Source organism: Aethalodelphis obliquidens, unplaced genomic scaffold (assembly GCF_003676395.1).
Source record: "Aethalodelphis obliquidens isolate GAN/ISIS:26980383/991018 unplaced genomic scaffold, ASM367639v1 scaffold8, whole genome shotgun sequence".
Classification (NCBI taxonomy): domain Eukaryota; kingdom Metazoa; phylum Chordata; class Mammalia; order Artiodactyla; family Delphinidae; genus Aethalodelphis; species Aethalodelphis obliquidens.
In genome coordinates, this window is record NW_020837952.1 from 34,067,075 (window position 1) to 34,087,350 (window position 20,276).

The 20,276-nt window shown below is 38.1% G+C and overlaps 1 long non-coding RNA gene across 1 annotated transcript; it reads right to left on the bottom strand.

Annotated features, from left to right (window-relative positions):
- Positions 1-13,529: 13,529 nt before the first annotated feature.
- LOC113620811 (uncharacterized) lies at positions 13,530-19,663 on the bottom strand. The gene is made up of 2 exons (XR_003432926.1): positions 19,460-19,663; positions 13,530-13,703 (listed from the first exon to the last, which is right to left on the bottom strand). It is a non-coding gene; the product is annotated as an uncharacterized LOC113620811 (long non-coding RNA).
- Between the last annotated feature and the right edge of the window lie 613 nt (positions 19,664-20,276).

The window sequence follows — 20,276 nt, forward strand, 5'->3', positions numbered from 1 at the left end:
TATTGGGCAAGTCTAAAAGAGAGGTGCTTCCGTTGAGATTCTCAAGTGAGTGGTTGGACTGCATGGTGATTGAGATCCCTTTCAACACTGAGATGCTATTATTTCCTGATCTATTTACCAGGAAATCAGTTTAATACACTCCCCTTATTGACCCTTTCAAGGAATTTCACTTCCAGCACAGATGGCCACAGTCGAGACCACCCCCATACGCAGAAAACCAACCCACAATTTCAAGTAGGCCATTGCAGCAAAGACTGCTAGACATCCAATTCCATTTGCTGCTTCTTTCTGGTATTAAAATCCCCCACCCAGATTTTCAGTGGGTTCAAGACCTTCCAACTATAGATGGCCATTTCTGACCTCCACTGCAACTAAGCGTGGCTCTGTGCCTAAGTTCTGACAAACGACATGTGAGCCATGAGTGGTATGTATAACTTCTAGGTTTTATTCTTAACTAGAAGGGATATGCCTTTCCTCTTTTTCCCTTCCTACTGTCTGGGAGAGAGTTGTTATAGCCAACATGGACACAGAAATGGAAGCTGTATGTTAAATATAGCAGAGTGAATATACCAGCTTTGCAGTGCCTACTTCTAGACAGGCACATAAGAGAAAAATAACTTCTCACTGCATTGTGAGTCTTTGTTTTAGCAGCTTAAATGGTTTATCCAGTGGTACAGCCATCAATGAATGCTGCCATGGAATAAAATGAGGAATCCAAGGATTCTATTTAGTAGTGACCTAGCCCACAGCATTAAGGTTCCATTTACAGAGAAATAGTTTTAATTATAAACTAAGACATCTCTAGTTTCATAGTTCATAAAACCTGCTGATGACTAAGGCCAATGATGTTTTTAATCTAACATATCCTGTAAAATAACGGTAGAATGAATCTTTACCCTGAACATATTATAGCCAATGTGCTTTTCAAAAATGTCAATTTCAGTAAATACGCTCACACGACAGAAACCTAGTATAAACTATAAACACAGTGTAAAATATAAGCCAAGAAATTAGTCAGTATGGGGTTGTAACAGCCACCAGATTGTCTTTAGAAAGGTGTTTCTTCAAATCAAAGGTCTCTGTGAATTCTGAAATCCCAGGAACCCAAGGACCAGAAATCCCTAAACCTTCTGCCAGCGTACCAGCAGAATTATTTACAAAAATTTCACTTCACTTGTCAGTTCCCTACAATCTCTCCTTTAATATTAGGCTACGTCGTAAATCATTATGTGAGTATTGTAAAACCAAGACCTGATATTTTATCAGCGTCTAGCTTGAGAGTAAAGCTTGGTCATAGTGATTGTGGCAGATGCTGCAGTGTGCTTCACTCAGCAGCCACCCCGATCTCCTTCTGACATGCCTTGCTGTGGAATAAAACTGGAAAGCTAAACCCCACATTCCCCTGAGGGTTCTGCATGGGATCCAGGTTCTCCTCAGCCAGCTCACATTCTGTAAGCTACCTGATACCTTACATTAAATCTCTTTCTGTTTACACTGGCTAACCTCAATTCTATTTCTGTGACTAAGAATCCTGACTGCTACAACAGTGGTATTTTAATTCTCTCCCTCTTTAAGGATTGAAGACATGAGGAGGTACATAAGACATATTTTTATGGGTATCTTCTTATCATCAGCACTTTTAACATCAATGATTTTGTTGAGGGAAAGAGAAAGAAGCACCAGTCAGGAGGCTGGATCTTGGGAGCTCTGAGTGCTAATCAGAAGTGCTAAATAGCTACCATCTTATTCCAGACTGACTCAGCTAGCCTTCTGCGAAGACAGTCATTTTCACACCAGTCTTGATGTGGAAGCAAATGCTGGGAGACTACAGAAAGCAACAGAGCTTTTGGATGGGGTGCGGTTTTTTTGTTTTGGGTTTTTTTTTTTTTTTTGTGGTATGCGGGCCTCTCACCGTTGTGGCCTCTCCTGCTGCCGTGCACAGGCTCCGGACGCGCAGGCTCAGCAGCCATGGCTCACGGACCCAGCCGCTCCACGGCATGTGGGATCTTCCCGGACCGGGGCACGAACCCGTGTCCCCTGCATCGGCAGGCGGACTCTCAACCACTGCGCCACCAGGGAAGCCCTGGATGGGGTGTTTTTATTATACTTTTAGAGGCCAAAGGAGTGAGCAACAGGAGTTACAACCATTAGAAACCCTCTAACAATCCTTAGAGGAATTGTTAAGCCTGCTTCATGTTTCTCTCAAAGTGTAATTCCCAACCAGCAACATAAGCATCACCTGGAAACTTCTTAGAAATGCAAATTCTCACACACATACACACACTCCAGACCTGCCGAATCAGAAACTCAGGGTTGGGCCCAGGAATCTGCTTTAACCAGGCCTCCAGGGGATTCTGATGCATGCTCGACCTTGAGGACCACTGGCGTAGATCATCCAACCCTAGCTGAGGTTAAATGGAGTTTAAGACAGATAGTGGTAGGGCAGAAAAAAGACAATTGAATAAATAGATCTTTGATTTAAAAGGAAGCTCATGTGAGAAATAGTATATAAATTTAATCCCTTTCCCATGTAAAATGGGAAAAGCTCTAGTAGAAAGAGCATTGTGCTGGGAATTTGAATCAGTGGATTTGGATTTTTAGCTGACAATTAAGTAACTTTGAACTAGTCATTTAAGTTTTCTGGAATTCCATTTCCTCATTTGTAAAATGAAGTAATGGGATGAGATATTCTTCAACACTCACAACTTCTGTCTTCTATCTGTTCTGGACAAAATTAACACTAATTATCCTTGATTAGCATCATATTGTTTCCTGAGCATCATGACATTTCCAGTGTAAACCTGATGATAGAAAGTTCCCAGAATTATTTCTCTACTTGGGAGCAGAGGAAAATTAACAAAAGATACAAGTATCAATAGTTCTCCACCCCAAGTCAATAGTCCAGGAGTACACTCCAGCTTAATTCAGGACTGGGAAAATCCACTGGATCTCTGAAAGGCCAATGTAATATTTAAAATATATTGGAAATTACCAATATCCTAGAAATGTGTACAAATCACTTGTATGTGTCTTTTATATTATTGGTGATTTTGATCACACATGAGACTTGAATTCTGAGGACTATATTTTCACGCTTCAAGATACTGTGTGTGTGTGTGTGTGTGTGTGTGTGTGTGTGTGTGTGTGTGTGTGTGTGTTTGCTGTGAAAACTAAATGCTTTAATCTACTTCCAAAATTTAAGAATTGAGACTCAGTGACATTCAGCTAAGACCTAGGCAGGTAGTAATTACACTTGGGAAAACCACAAAATGACATCCCTTAACAATGTGGAAACACTGAATCACTGACAGAAGATTGTGTCCACTCAGTGAACTTGGGAACTATAGTAAAAAAAAAAAAAGGTCATCTGTGTAACTGAAGTTTGTTTGCAAGGAGGAAAGGAGGGCTTGGCCTACCTGTGAAGCAGTAGGGACCAAGAGTTAATCAGTTAATAAATTTGCTGAAGGTGGAAACGCAAACACTTTGCAAAGCTATAAAGTAATAAATGAATAAAGAGGGTAGAAGAAGGTACAGCAAAATGTGTGTCCCTTATGGCTGAACCCGTATCTTCCTTCCCACCACCCATCTTGGCAGATAGTAGATACTTAGTAAATATTTGAGATTAAATGAATGAATAAAGGTTGAGAAGATTTTAACTCTTTGTTTATAATCACCGAAAAACACAATATTGTAGCTGTGTGTTTCAAGCAAGAGCAAGTTACTTTTAATGGGCCTAAAATACAGTATTTCCTTGCAAATTTTTGCAATGTCAGTGGAGTGAGCATGAAAATTTCATGCAAATTTCATTGTGTTGAACCTTGTGAAATTACAAATAGTCACTGCTTATGGCTTACAAACATGGCAAATTCAAATGGTCTCCATTTTTTTTTTTTGTCTAGGAGACATCACCTACATTTAAAAAACTGATTAGCGCTCTCTTTGTAACAATGAGTCACAAAGAGTTAATCCTGGCACTAGAATAGATGGAGCCAACACATGTTATCAAGACCCACCTCTCCCTCCTTAAAACGTATGACTGCCAGTTATCTACAGGGGTAATTTCAGAACATAGATCTTTTAAAAACTAAATGAAACATAATGTTGTTCCAGAGATATTAGAGGAAAATGCTTAGAAGACAGTCTTAAAAATAGAAGGTTTTAAAATTAGTGGTGATAGTTGCATAACTCAGCGAATAGACTAAAAACTATTGAATTGTACACTTAAAAATTGAATTTATGGTATATCTATTACATTCCAAAAATTTTTTTAAATAGAAGAGACTAGGCTACAGAGAATGGAAATACAAGTGCACTATGTGGACCATTCTGCAGCTAAGGAGGAGGAAGAGAGTTCTATGCCAAGCCCCAGACATCTGCCTCGTTGCAGGCCAGCCTTCACAGGATCCTCTCTGCTAAGACTGCATGTCGCAGCTCACACCTTGCCAAGTCAGGAAAATAAATATACATGCAGTATTAATAGCCTCTGGTGTTTTCAGCATGATGCTGGAATTCTGGAAAGGGATCCCCTGAACAGTCCTAAATCAAAGCGTGATGAGAACTGTCATCTTTGCAAAATGCCATTTGAGTCTTTGTGGGAAGGACTTTTCTCAGATCTGCTTGTCCGGTCAAGCTCAGATGGCTGGCTCTAGGACATAGGATAAATGTAGAGTTACTTAAAAGCAGTGATTCTTAACCTGAAGGAAGAAAATGTCAGGAATCCCAGATAAAAGGCAAGAAAACTCAGAAGAATGTACGTATACACAGACCCAATTTTATATACAACATCAAGGGCCCAAAGGGCCTTGGAATCCCTTCCACAGACTCCATGTTAAGAATCCTCAGTCTATATTCTGCACAGCATGTCCCACATTCTATTAGATTATTTTAGTGAAATTTAACATTGAAAACTAAATACTAAGATCTTAGAGAAGCTCTAAAGAGGCCACCCTTTTCTTTTACTACCACAAATACTGGGGAATTTAATTTCGTAACTAGAACCTACAACATATTCTAATGGGAAGCAAACGGCCCTGGGCAATGGGGGGAAGTCCCCGGTAGACTGAAATCATAAATATCTTACGTTTTCATTGTCTTTGGCTTCTCTCTGGTTTTGTTTTTTGTTTTTTTTTTCCCATTTGTCACACACAATATTATCCTTTTCTCAGTGTATTTTTGACAGTGCATTTTACCCCAACACCTTGACAGGCACATACAGTTTAAAAATTATTTGGAAGACTTATTTTAATAATAGCCATTTCCAGCAATTATCACTAACAATTACAATCTGTAGCAAAAGACTCTGAAGAGACCAAGAACTCAGTCATTTTCTACGACTTAGGTTACTTGGCCAAAACCAGGCTGAGTAAGAATCTCAAGACAAGATTTTGAGTGTATTTTTTTTTTAACACCTTTTATTGGAGTATAATTGCTTTACAATGGTGTGTTAGTTTCTGCTTTATAACAGAGTGAATCAACTATACATATACATATATCCCCATATCTCCTCCCTCTTGCATCTGCTTCCTACCCTCCCTACCCCACCCTTGACTGTATTTTTAAAGCTTATCTTTTTTTAAAGGGATGGAAACAAAAGTGGCAAGAATTTATTAAGCGCCTGTGTATTCTCAGCGTTATGTTTAAATGCCATGGAACACAAAGGAAAACTAACTGCTTCCTTCAGAGAACTCAGAACCAGCTGACGAATGTTTTAGCAATGAAAGAATGGAAGGACAATTGCTTCTAAATATTCCCATTCATGAACCATAGAAGGAAAAACTATTTCAAATAAAGAAAAGAAGTGTTTTATATTCCACCATCTGACTTGCATATAATAAAAACTGAGGACTTTATGAATGCTGCACTGAAATACCAAAATTCAGGGAGCAGGGGTGAGGGGAGATATGTCAACAATTACCAAAAAGCATTTATTTCCTGGCACTCTGCACAATTCCATACTATACAATATGTACTTAAAAAATCAAGAAGCCATGGCCCTCGTACATAAGTCGCCTACAATCCAAGTTTGTCTTTCCCAATTGATGAGAAAAAAAAAAGTTGCTTTCTTTTTTTCTGACTAGACGCTCCAACAGGAAGTATCAAAGGAGAAATCTGTTCTTGCAAGATTCTCAACCAGAAACAGAAACATCTCCATCAGAAATATAGCAAATAGGACTCTTCTCCTGAGATTTCTAACCTAATTAGCCAGACGAAAACACCTTTCAGATATTCCTTTGCTCAAGTGTTTCGAGATGATAAAAAAACAAATGTTGAATGTATTTTCTCCTTTGCTATCTATGGAACACAGGCTATGTCACTTGAGGTAAAAGGAGATTGACAAAAACAAATTTGCAGGTCATTTAGAAAGACAGCAGGGCTGAAATGAAAATAAAGGAGCCCAGACCAATTCTCAGATTCCCAACCAATTCTCATTTAAGTTATGATAATGCCTAATGGTTTTTATTCCTAAACCAAGTTGAGCTAAAACTAAGTGGGTAGTTACGAAAATGAATGAAGCTAGTTGAATCAAACAGGATTTTACTGAACTGTCTTTTTATGTGACAACAACCCAATCCCGGACGACAGACAATCAATGACATTACATGAAGGAGGGCCATCTTGAATCTAGTGTGCTTTTGGCTCATAGCTGCCAGCCCTGAACTGTCCCTCTGGTCAGGCCCATTTTAGCATATTAGGCATTATACAGTCGCATGCCATGGACAGTGGTTTTGGAGTATGTGGATGTGTATGTGTTTTACTTTTTATTGCAGCATATAACATTCACATAGAAAAGTACTTAAAATATACATATACTCTTTGACAGTTATTTAAACAGTCCAATCCAGGTCAAGAAATAGAAGAGCGTCGGCACCCCAGAAAACCCCTATGTATCACTCTCCCCCAAAGATAAACACTATCCTTATTGGTGTTAATCATTTTCTTTACAGAGCTACTATTTATGCATACATACCTGAACAATGGAGTTTGGTTTTGTCAGGTTTTGTTTTTGTTTTTAATTTTTATTGGAGTATAGTTGATTTACAATGTTGTGTTAGTTTCTGCTGTACAGCAAAGTGAATCTGTTATACATATAAATATATCCACTCTTTTTTAGATTCTTTTCCCATATAGGTCATTACAGAGTATTGAGTAGAGTTTCCTGTGCTATACAGTAGGTTCTTATTAATTATCTATTTTATGTGTAGTAGTGTGTATATGTCAATCCCAATCTCCCAATTTAGCCCTCCCTCCACCCCGGTTTTGTCCGTTTTTGAATTTTATAGGAACAGAATCATAATGTAGGCATTTTTATGCCATAAATTTTTTTGTTTAACCTTACAGTTGTAACAGCTTCCACAATCTCTAGGTGTTGCCTGTAACTGTCGTTTGTTCATTTACATTACTGTTTAGTATTCCAGTTTATTTTTCCATCATGCATAGATTCTGGGGCCCATATGCAAGCATTTCTTAAAGGTATATTCCTGGAATTGCTGAGCCATATGGTATATATATGTTCAGCTTTCCTTAATAATGTCAAGCTTCCTTTCAATGTGATTTAACATCTAATTTTAGCCAATCTGGTCAATAGGTCATCACCATTTCAATTTTTATTATTATTATTTTTTGGCTGTGCTGGGTCTTCTTTGCAGCACGTGGGCTTTTCATTGTGGGCTTCTCTCTAGTTTTGGTGGCGGCGTGTGAGTTTAGTTGTCCTGCGGCATGTGGGATCTTAGTTCCCCGACCAGGGATCGAACCCATGTCCCTTGCATTGGAAGGCAGATTCTTAACCACTGGACCATCAGGGAAGTCCCCAGTTTTTATTTTTCTAATTGCTAATGAGGTTAAGCACCTTTTTCTATGTCCACTGGCCTCTACCATTTCTTAATTTAATAATCAACATCTTACTAACTGGGATTTTTTTTTTTGTTCACCACATTCACATGCAGCAAGTAGCTTGACCATTTTCCAGTCAATCTGGAATGATTTCACCTATGTGATTATAAAAGTATCATTATCAACTCTGCTTCAATTCTTATCAGTCATTGAAACAGCCTGCAAAAGATGGAATTGTGTTAAATCTACTGCTTCATATTATAAAGCAACATTTTAAAATCTCAGCCTATATCTAATCCTTAAGCCAATCATGGTGAGGTTGTACAGGATAAAAGATGAAACTTGAGCTCTTTCTGCCACAAAAAGAAGCCTGTTTGGTACAGAAATTGAAGACTTAAGATCCGTCAGTGCAGGGCATTATGATAGTAGCTTATTGAACTGGTCTATTTTCTGAGTGGAATTACAGACATTGATATTTAGGGTAACACTAGGATTCTCTCTTCTAACTGAAAGAGCCCTAGAATTTCAGAGTATGAGTAATATGCTATTATGTTTCTTATAGAGGCATTCATTAACTATATCTCTCACATACCCCAAATGGTGAAGGGCAAGCTACACTCCCAGTAGTAAAGAGCATTTTCTGAAAGAGTCTCTATTTGGCAGAAAGGTGGCCTGCTCTGCATAATCTTGGGTGTGCAGAGCGGGGAGCCTCCCTCTGCCTGGCATTAATCTTTTAATCCTCTTAGATCATTTGGTTTATTGTCCTAGTCTACCTGTTTTCATTGTCTTTCTATTACAAATCAAAAAGAAAATCTTTTCAGCAAAAGCTGGAAAATATTTTAATAAAGCACATTTTAAACTGCTAATTTTGGCAGACATAAACTTAAATGAAACTTTTCATTTTTTCTCAAATTCCATAATATACATCCATTTTCTACTTCTTTTCTCTTTTGTGAGAAAAAAATTTCCAAGACCTAGCCACAAAATACTTTTAAAGTGTATAACTACAGAGAATACACATGAATGTAAAACTATTCGAAATGCATAATTGCACTAACAGCGAAGAAAGCATTCAAAGGCATACATCTTCCTGGGGCTCTTTGTTTATTTTGCTTTTTACTCCCCTTTTTGTAGTGATTATCAGATTTACCAGGGAGCACTAAATGCAGCATACAAAGGAAAAATAACTTGTTTGAAATGTTATGTATAAACAGGTAACCAGTTGCCAGTCAGATGAAAATAAAACCAATTGTTCAGCTGAAATGAATAACAAATTCAGGCAGTACAGTTGCTTCAACCGGCCATTGCCTTAACGTCTTCAAGAAACAGAGAAGTAGAATTGCCTAAGTATGTTACCACATATACTCTTTACCAGAGGTGTGTGCATGGGGCAGTTTTCCCAAATGGGTAACTGCTGCTAGATTTATAACAAACATTTCTGACAAACAAAGTTTTACTCAATTCTATTTCACAATATATTGAAATATTCTCTTCTATTGAAATGTATTTTACATTTATATGCGATATTGTATTCACTATCATATCCCTAGTACTTACTAGCACAGTGGATAGTACTTAGTCAACACCCAAATGAATAAGCAATGAAACTTTTTTGTGGCCTACAATTTACTTCATTTTGAAGGTTTAATTTGAAAAGTAGGGTATACTCTTCCTTTTTAAATACTGGCATATAAAGTTTCCAGTTCAGGCAGGTTAAAACTCTGTAGTCAAATGAATCTAAAAACAAAGCAATAGAATCCCTCATACTCTTTCTCTTCAGCAGCTGGCATGAGCGTCAACATTCCATTCAGTAAATTTTAAATTATGAAAATAAAGACTAAAGATTTCTCTCTTTAATTTGTTTGAGAGGAAAAAAAAAAAGAGTATGACAACCCTTCCCCAGATCCAACATGGTATAATGGAAAGAACGTGGACATTAACTTCACTCCTAGTTGTTCAACAAATATCTTTTGAGAACCTATGTCAGGCACTGTGTCAAAAATAAGAAATAAAATAAATTAAAAAAACAAAGCAAAACGCAGCCTTTGTCAATCTTACATTTGTTTGGGGGCATGTTTCTTTCAGCCCTTTGTTCAAATCTCATTTTTACCACTTTATAAGACTTTGTACAAATTATTTAAGGTCCCAAAGCCTCACCTTTCTCACCTGTAAAAATTTGGGACTGTTTAACCCATTTCTCAGTAGGTTACTAGAAGGATGAAATGTGGCAGTGCACATACAGTAACTAACCAGTGGTAGACTCTAACATAGGTTAGCTCCTGTCAACTACTCCCCTTTCTCCTGCAAACAATAGGTGATTCCCAGTAAGACATGAGAAAGGTCAAGACGTTTCCATATTTACGATATAATTCATTCTTTTGAGATCCTGCCAAATCAGTGGACAGGTATCATAATCCACGTTTTTGGGCTACTGAATTTATAATACCAGCTATATTACCTATGTGTTCAGATTTCTCCTTTTATGTTTTGTTTATTAAACTACTCATAAGAACTTCTTTACCACAAACTGTCACCTTGAGAGTGAAAAAAAATGCCCACAGAGTCCTCTGGTGCACAGAAAAAAAAAAAAAAAGAAAGAAAGAAAAAAGGTTGAGGAAGGATATCTTTGTCTGGTTTTGGTATCAGGGTGATGGTGGCCTCATGGAATGAATTCAGAAGTGTTCCTCCTTCTGCAATTTTTGGAGTAGTTTGAGAAGGATAGGTGTTAACTCTTCTCTAAATGTTTAGTATAATTCACCTGTGAAGCCATCTGGTTCTGGACTCTTGTTTTTTGGGAGTTTTATAATTACTGATTCAATTTCATTACTGGTAATTGGTCTGTTCATATTTTCTGTTTCTTCCTGGTTCAGTCTTGGGAGATGGTACCTTTCTAAGAATTTGTCCATTTCTTCTAGGTTGTCCATTTTGTCGGCATATTGTTCATAGTAGTATCTTATGATCCTTTGTATTTCTGTGGTGTCAGTTGTAACTTCTCCTTTTTCATTTCTGATTTTATTAATTTGGGCCCTCTACCTTTTTTTACTGATGAGTCTGGCTAAGTGTTTATCAGTCTTTTCAATGCCAAGAGCAGTAGTGGCAGCTGAGAAAGTAACCATAGTGTAAATTGTTTCACGTCTTTGACAGATCGGTCTGAACTGAAATCCCGCTGAAGAATAGACCAACTCCCATCACCAACACCCACCCTACCTGCTCCCCACTCAACATTTCCCCCATACACACATACATAGAAATGCACACAAACAACCAAAAATTAGAAAAGCAGAACCCAAGTCCCAGACACAGGAGTCCTTTGTGTCAGTGGGTACAGAATTATCCAGATAAAGACGGAAACATGCACACAAAGAGCCAGGAAGCCCCATATAGAGGCCTCTTCAAGAAGAGAAAAAGTGAAAGAACACTGCTTAGGGCATCCTACATCATTGTTACCTCTTGGTGACAAAGTTCAGTGCCACAAAACAGGTCCCTGAAATAATTTTTTTTCATTAGGCCAAGTATTACTTTACATCATTCTCAAGTTCCTAAAAGAGACATGCAAATATATTAACCCAAAGTAGATCAGGCAGGTAACATTAGTGAGGTGGGCCAGATACATTCAACTGAAATTTAAATATTTAAGGATTGCCTTTGTATCTATAAGTACTATGCTGACTCCTCTTTTTTTGAAACTCACACTCTTCTCAATCTACCTGTCATTGGCCTGCTTTTGAAAAAAAAAATACAGATTTTAGAAATATTTCACTTTTATCCTAACTTTATTGTAAGAAAAACAGCAGTCCAACCTTGATCATAAGTGGCAACTCACGCCCAATGTCAAAGAGAAATGAGAGCATGGTAGGGATTGTGTCAGTGGCCCTTGCAACTCAGCTCCAGCCTCTCGGGGCCACATGGATATTACAGGTGCAGCAATACCAAATCGCTCCACTTTTCAAAACAGCCCAGAAATTTGTATTTATGCTTTAGTGTTGAAGATAAATTTTTTAAAGTTTTAAACACTCGGCAGAGGTAAACAAAACACATCTGATGGCCAGACGTGGCCTGCGTACTCCTGCTTGAACCTTTGTTAAACATCTACACTGAGACAACTTTGTGCATATCTATGTGTGGGAGTTGGCAGCTGCGGTGAGCAAATCAATGCCATAATGTCACGTGGAGTGGAGAAACTCCAGTGGAGAGTAGAAAAGGGAAGAATGTTAAAATTTGTTGTACTACAGTTTGAGTTCACACTCTCCCTTGCTTCTTTTCATGAACCTCTAATTATAAATTAAATGGGATCTTTGGAACTCTTATAGTAACTTCTGTTTATGAAATCTACTCTGTGAATTCTATTAATTTATTAAATGTTATCTAAGATGGTTTTGGTGGTTTTAAACTTCTCAAAAACACCAGAAGGACATTCCCAGATCACTTCCATGTACTCCAATTCTGATGCCAAGCTTAACTGCTTATCTGGTAAAAGGGGCCCTGTGATGGCTAATTTTAATGTTCCTACTTGACCAGGCTGAGGGTTGCTCAGATAGCTGGTGAAATATTATTTCTTTTTTGTCTGTGAGTGTGTATCTGGAAGAGATTAGCATTTGAATCAAAAGATGGAATAAAGAAGATCACCTTCACTAATATGGGTAGGTAACCTCATGAGCCAATACCTAAAACAAACAAACAACTAAATAAACAAATCTCCTATTGGTTCTGTTTCTCAGGAAAACCCTGACTAATACACATTTTGGTATTTTGATGAGATTAGCATTTGAATTTGGTGCACTCAGTAAAGTAAATAGCCCTCCTCAACATGAGTGGACGTGATCCAATTCATTCAGGGCCTGAACAGAACAAAAGGAGGAAGAAGCAGGAATACATCCCTTTTTTTCCTGCTTCATCAATTGAGCTGGGACATCTCATCTTATCTTCTGACCTTGGACTCTCATATCTACCATTGGCTCACCTGGTTCTCAGGCCTTCTGATCCAGACTGAATTTTGTCACTAGCTTTCCTGGGTCTCCAGCTTACAGAAGGTAGATCATGGGGTTTCTCAGCCTCCATAATCACATGAGCCAATTCCTCACAATAAATAAATAAGTAAACAAATATTCTGTTGGTTCCGTTTCTCTGGAGGACCCTGACTAATACACTGATACAAGTCTTTTTCTGAACTAAAGTAAAAATGTTGCTGATCAAACTAACTGGCCAACCCAGGAAGATTCCCTGTCTTCCAGCTTGCCTCATGTAGTGGATATCAAAATCTCGTCTTCATCAGTGTTTCCCTCCCACCATACTATTTTTTTAAATCCTTAATTAATTTCTGTTTTAAAAGGACCATGTTTACAATTCTTCTGTATACAAATATATTTAAATGAAACCTGGCACTCAACCTATCTTTCTTTACATTTCAGTTGGTTCAATAGTTACCTAAACTTGGCTACTGAAAGAGTAATACTAGCAAGAATAGCCATCCCAAATATCTGGCCAACTGTTTAAAAAAAATTCCAAGTATCTCAAATCAATGATCTGTAACGAGATTCACTAACTAGGATTTCTGACAGTTTAGAAGAATAAAAAGTTTTCTTTTCTTGATAATTACACTGTGTCTGTATCATGGTGAAATGGGAGGGGTTTCAATGACTGAGTTTTGTAAAACACAAAAGAAAAAAAAAAAAAAGACAAGTGAGCACAAGGAAACTAAGTAAGACTTAAACTTCCTTTATTTCAAAGAAGCAGAAGCACTGAGAAATGGAAGCTGAGGTCCATACTATCCCGAGAGGGCTTTCTCCTGACTCTGATCTTCTAAGTCAGTGTTAGCGTTTTGGTACTGATGAAATCAGTTAATTTCCAGTACAGCCAGCTCTCCGTCATATGCTCTGAAACAGAAAGATCGAGGTGATATGAATAAGTCAGATATTAGTAAAATATTTTTTGAAGTACATGTTGGCTTTGGCAGGAGCTCCGTGCTTTCATGTAGCAGCATTATATTTCCTTTCTTCATCAAGTTTGGATTAGTTGAAATCAAAATTAGTTTCTGTTTCCTGAGCCACTGAAAGTGGGGACAGATGGATTAGAACATTCTTCTGGCTAAAATGATTGCAGCTTTACCAAGGGCAAGCCGCAAAGTGGAATCCCACACTCTGATAATCTGGAACTCAATTTAACACACATTCTGCAAAGAAATCCAACATTCATGACTAAGAGAACCCAACTCAAAAGCAGTAGCATCACTTTCCTTTATTCCCACCTAGTGAAGACAAACTGGAGAGTGGCTAAGCTCCAAAACAGTGAGTTGTTAATCATCATGGTTTTCATGCCTCTTGTAGAGGAAATGAGATGTAATCCAACGCCTGCAGAGGCCTTTTCAGGAAATTGCTCATCTGTCTAATTAAGCTCTTCTTTCTTCATAGGTCTATGGATACAGTCAGCAGACATATAGCTTCCAGAAAACCTTTGTGCCCTTTTTCTGTTGCTCATTGGAAATTTCTGATGTAATGGAATCTCCTTAAAATGAAGATACTTGGAGATTAAAATCTCCATTTTATGGTGATTCCATCACCTTGTATTAAGCACTGGCTAAACGTCATGGACACTTTATTAACAAGTGTCATTTCCTATAGGGAAGCACTTTTGAAAGAGTGCAAATTAGAAAGCCTAAGAGACTACACAGATGGTTTTATACCTTGTCACTAGCATAGAGCATCTAACTGCTCACTGGCGCCAAGTTTATAAGTGCTCAGGCAAGAATGTTCCAGCTTGTTTATTTGTTTTTTTCAGTAAAATAGTCATTGTACTTTAGCCTCTGCCCCTTTCATAATACAACACAGATGACCTATCCTCTGTCCTACCTGCCACCAGTTAACCTTGTTTCATTCCCTGTCCTTGCAAAGTTAGTACAACCCACTGCACTTCCACTGTAACCATTTACCATGTCTGTCCTTTCTAAGCCAGGTTCTCAATTTCTAACTTAATTAAAGAGCAATGTGGCAGACATTTATGGAGTCCTATGTCAGATCCTGGGCACATGAAACAGAGTAAGATGGGAGTTTTGCCCTCAAGAAGTTTGCAATTTAGCAGGAAGAAAAATACAAAATTGATAAAAACTTCCACATCCAACTATAATAGGAGCAAAAAGAAAAAACGTCATCTAAACAGCATGTTAAAGAAGCAAAAAGGAAGAGGCAAACAAGTCATCATTACTCTCCCTACCTATGAAAAAAAATTTATCACTTTTAAGTGCTTTTATATTTTGCAAATAATACTATTCAAATATGTGGTCATACATGTGTAGTTAAAGGAGGGTGGATAGCAAGTGTGTTCATCCTCTCCCACTGACCTATTATATCTAAGTACTTTAGAAAGGGAAAATTGATTCTTATTTATTAAGTTATACCAACACGGAATATAACAGATAAATGAGGTTAAAAGAAACAAAGAGCGCAGTATTGAAGTCTATTGAAGCTAATGAGCCTCCCCCACTTCCCTGCACCCCGAAAAGCACACTATAGCAATGATAGGACAGGCCTGGAACCTCAGTCTCATTCAGTTTTACCATCCTTGGCCCACCTTGAATCAAAACTACTCAAATCCTTAGATCTGTTGAAAGGCATCAAAATAGAAATAATTATGGGCCTTCAAGCAGGTCTCTAGATTTGAGATTTAACATTCCAGTAGTTCTGGAACGCATTCATCTCTATTCATGCACACCAAAAGAGTTAGAAGAGGATTTAGTTCATCTCTGTGCAACCTGAGCCTGAAGGCTCCTAACATCTGCTGTATTTATAGGTTGAGAGCAGATCCTGGCAAGGTCAGTTCCACTCCATTCAACAATTATTTGAGCCCAGGGAGTCCTTATTATTTAAACATGCATTATACCCCATCCCACAATTACATGGTTGCTTAGGGAAGCAAAGAAGCACCAGAACACAAAAATATTCGTAAAGAGGCTGATTGACCTCTTGAAATGCTAGTCACCACTTATCCCACTCTACTTAACCCCTAGCTTGTATCTCCAACCATCATATCAATACCAACTCTGATGGTGTAGATGTTATAGACATTTAATCAAACAACGCAAATGCAATGCAATAGATTGCCAAGCAAAATGACAAACATTGCAAAAGTTGTAGGATTTCATAAGATTGATGAAAGTTACGTCGGAAAATTCTTGGATCACACACCCCCACACAAAAGAATTGGCAATGGTGGATCTATTAAAAATTAATGAAGAGGAAATCAACAAGGATACTGATATGATAGGCATGGTAAAAAAGAAACAAAGAATGATTTGATAAAAAGGGTTAAGAGAGCACTTTAGGAAAATTGGTAAAGCCATCACTTAAGGCAAAAACTCCATTGAGATAACATTGCAAAAGGCATATATACATTAAGTGAAGATTTCAATATTGCTACCATACAATTTTATTAGAAAAGTTAGGCCGAAAAGAATTATCAGTATTTCATTCATCTTTGTTTTCTTAATGTGCTAAATGTAATTTAACTTACATTTATTTAAATGTAAGTAAGAATAAACAAATTATCACCATGACATTTAATTTCCTTTTGAAGATACAGACCCAATTCATGGTTCTTTTAATTATGAAAAAAAAAATTTAAGTGTAAGTGGATTCATTTTTAGGAGCATTTTATATATATATATATGTTCATTCCTTGGATGTCCACTCCTTGGATAATGAAGACCCAGTCACTGTTCCAGCCATGATCTTTACCCTAAAGAAGCTTCTAAAATCCCATTAGGCTGCATCACCTGTCAAGTCACAAGTAAGCACTATAGCATCAACCTGTGCAGAGGAATTCACCTGAATGTTGCACGCACATTCCCATGGTCAGTTAATTTAGTGCCGATGGGAGGGCTTTGCTCCTTATTTTAACCTAAGCATTTTCTTTGATTAAAAGGAAGGACCTAGCACCCTAAATTCATTTTCCCAGGACTAATAAAAGAACATTCATCAAAGAAAAATATCTCCAAGTGTTCAATTCTAGGTTATTTACCTTAGGTGCCTAACGATGCTTAGTTGAAGAGGTCAGGAGCAATGCTATGAAGCACATAGAAAGATTAGAAGATCCTGTCCTGAGAGAAAATATAGCCTCCTCCACCCCAAAAGCCCTGATCCTCTGACCATCGCAAATTTGCTGGAGCTCTATTGGAAAAGCACTGGTCTCTCTCTACCATAAGCTACAAAGCCCTCAATGGGAAACTATTTTATAACATCCCTCTCCTTCTGAGGAGGTAACCTTGTACAATATAAGAAGCCCAGATGTTTTGGAGTCAGACAAGCTGAACTTTAAATGACACATTTGTATATACGAGCTGTATAATATGGACAAGTTTCCTATCTTTTCAAAGCCTCAGTTTCAACCTCTCTGCTATAAAAGTAATAAAATCTACTTCATGGAGTTGCCAGGAGACTGCAAATGACACAATGATGCTGAATGCCCAGTTATGCTTTATAGTAGGCACACTTTCAAAAAAATGTTGGTTCCCACCACTTCCCCCTTGACAAGGAAGATGACGGGAAAGTATAACCCCGCTGGCACCTGGTGGGAAATGAGGAACTGAAAGGCGATAGAGGGAGTGTAAGAGGAAATGGAGAGGGTGACACAGACCAACTTCACCAGCACCACCCCAACTCTTCCCACCTCACCGCAGCCTGGTCCTAATCTCACATGGAAATGAGGGATAAGACACCTGTGTGTCAGACAGAAAGTACAAACTCAGTGCATCTGACTCAGAAACTGGGCCAGGCTGCCCAGAGCAGGTAATAAATATAACCACCCTGATCTAAGTCAGAGGCCTCAGGGTTCAGTCACTCCCAGCTGAGAGGTTTTCCTGTCATTGGAAGGAAACCCACTATGGCCAACAGGTGACAGTTGCTAATCGTTTTCTAATCTTAGCGTCAAACATGATCTTTTCATGAATGTGGTTTTCTTGGTTTGGTTTTGTTTTTTAAGATAGCTTATGAAAGGAGATCTCTTCTAGCCCTTGGAAAAATAGAGATATTCAACAAAAACTGGTGCATGTTAGTCTTCATCTTCAAGATCTGAGCACTTTCATCTATAATGAGTCAACAAATATTTACTAAGCCCCGAGAATATTTGCTGTGTCAGGCATTGTGAGTGATAGAGAAGGGGTGAAAGGTGTGGATTTCACTCTCAAGGAACTTGCAACCAGCTAAGGCACGCGAGACCTACCCCCACCCAAACCCCCGTGAAATAACTGGCCAATGGGACAAAATAAAAATATCTATCCTCAAGTGACAGTATACGAGAGTGTCTGCTGCCCCAGAGAGTTGTCATGAAGCTCAAATACAGTGATGCACAAAAGCTCCTAGCAGGAGCTTTAACACTTTAATTTTTCCCTACCCCTAGAAGAAAATCTAGGAGAGAATAATGTCAAAGCCAAGGCAGCAGGGGGTCACAAGGAGGAGGTTATCAACAGCAAATGCTGCTGAGAGATTTTGACGAAAAGCAAGTCACAACTGACCCTTTAGAGAACTGTTTTTAGAGTGTGATGAAGATCAAAGTCAGTTAATTGCAAACCGTTAGGAAATGAAGGCATATCTCAAAAGTGTAGCCAACAGGCATAAACTACACCTTTGAGAGGCTTGAGTGGGAAAAGGAAGAGAGAAAAGCCGTAAGATCTAGTGCTGGGCATTCTGTTTCTTTTTTACAACACAAAGCTCTGTTTAAAAGGTTCCTCTACAAAAACTAAAAGATTCTAGAATCTTCCCCAGCTCTAATATAAAGCCAACAAGACAACCACGTGGTCTTGTGCCTCCAAAGAACTCAAAGTAAGTAGACTCAATTTCTTTTTTTTTTCTTTTTAATCAAAACATTCTAAAATAAACATAAAACAACTTTTCCAAATTTTTTCCAAAAATTAAATAATCTTGTTCGTTTCATCAGCATTCTACGAAGCAAAGCAAAAGAAGGTAAAGGTTGGGAATTCCCTGGTGGTCCAGTGGTTAGGACTCCACACTTTCACTGCCAAGGGCCCTGGTTCAAGCCCTAATCGGGGAACTAAGATCCCACAAGCTGCGTGGCCAAAAAAAAAAAAAAATAGATAGAGGTTAATTAGTTTTAACTGCAAGAAAGTTTAAAGAACTTTTGCCTAGAATCTTGCTAATCTCTGTTAAAATGATTAAGAGTTAGTGTATACTTTAAGTCAATAAACATTGACGTATTATACTGGCTTTTTATATCTCTCATATCACTGAGTAAATGTTATAGGAAATATAAAGATGCTCATAACAAGCCTTTTGCCCTCTGGAGACTTCAACTCAATAGAGACAACAGAAAACGTATAAGTAACTTGTGTAAAAAGGACACTGTGACCAATTTAATAAAGGGCTAAAGATATTAGGAGGAAAAAAGAGAAAAAGGTGAATGTTGGACTGGGGGAGCTGAGTTTCTTTGGGAAAAATGAATTTAAGTTGGACTTTAAAGAAAGCATAGGAATTTGAAGGCAGATATGACAAGGACAAAGAAGGGGGAGGAGGGTGTACAGTTCCACTGGAATCCAGGCAGGAAGAAGAATGAACAAAACCAAGGACAGTCATAAACAAAAGACCATACATAACAGCCTAAAGAGACGGGAGAAATATCCACGTACCAGAAGGGACTCGACTAAATCCAAGCCTCTAGATGGAAGATCCATACCTCCAGGCCTTTCTGTCCAATTCATTATTGTGTTATTACTCATGGCACTATTTCCTAACTTCAGTATTTCAGCTCTAGGGTCTATTTTTTTCCCATTGTATTCATACAGCAGAAAGAGGAAATAACTCATCCAGCGGTGGGGATTTCTTAGTAGGGTTTTGAAGAGAGATGCTGAGGGTGGCTGACTCTGCGAAAATGTTTCCTTTTTCTCTTGCTGTTTGTCAGATATTACTGTTGGGCAACCCTGGTGAGTGTCATCAACATGCAATCTCATCTGATTTATCTTCCTTTACTCACTCAAACTCAGCCCTTTGCCTCTTCTTTCTTTTTTTTTCCTAGCTCATTTAGAGTTTCACAACCTCTTACCTTTAATTGCTGAGTAAGTACAAAACATTTGTGTATGTGGCATCAGATATGACAATCTCCAAGAAAAATGACTCACAGTCACAGAGATGGCCGTGGCTACCTATTATGCCTTAATATTTTGCTTTGCCATTATTTCATTTTAAAAGTTCAATTCTATTTTTCTCACAGATTCACTTTCAAAATAATAAATTTTCGCGGCTGGCTTTTCCTCCAAGTCCCTCCCTTTTGAAATGTGCATGACTGAAGTAAACCGTATGTGCTCCACAGAACTAGTGTCAGTCTCCCCAGAGACCCATAAAAAAATTTCACACCAATAAACTGTTGATGTGAGTACAGGCAATGGAATATTTGGGTCTAATGGAATCGAAAACGGGCTTTCAATCACAGAGACAGAGGAAATTAAA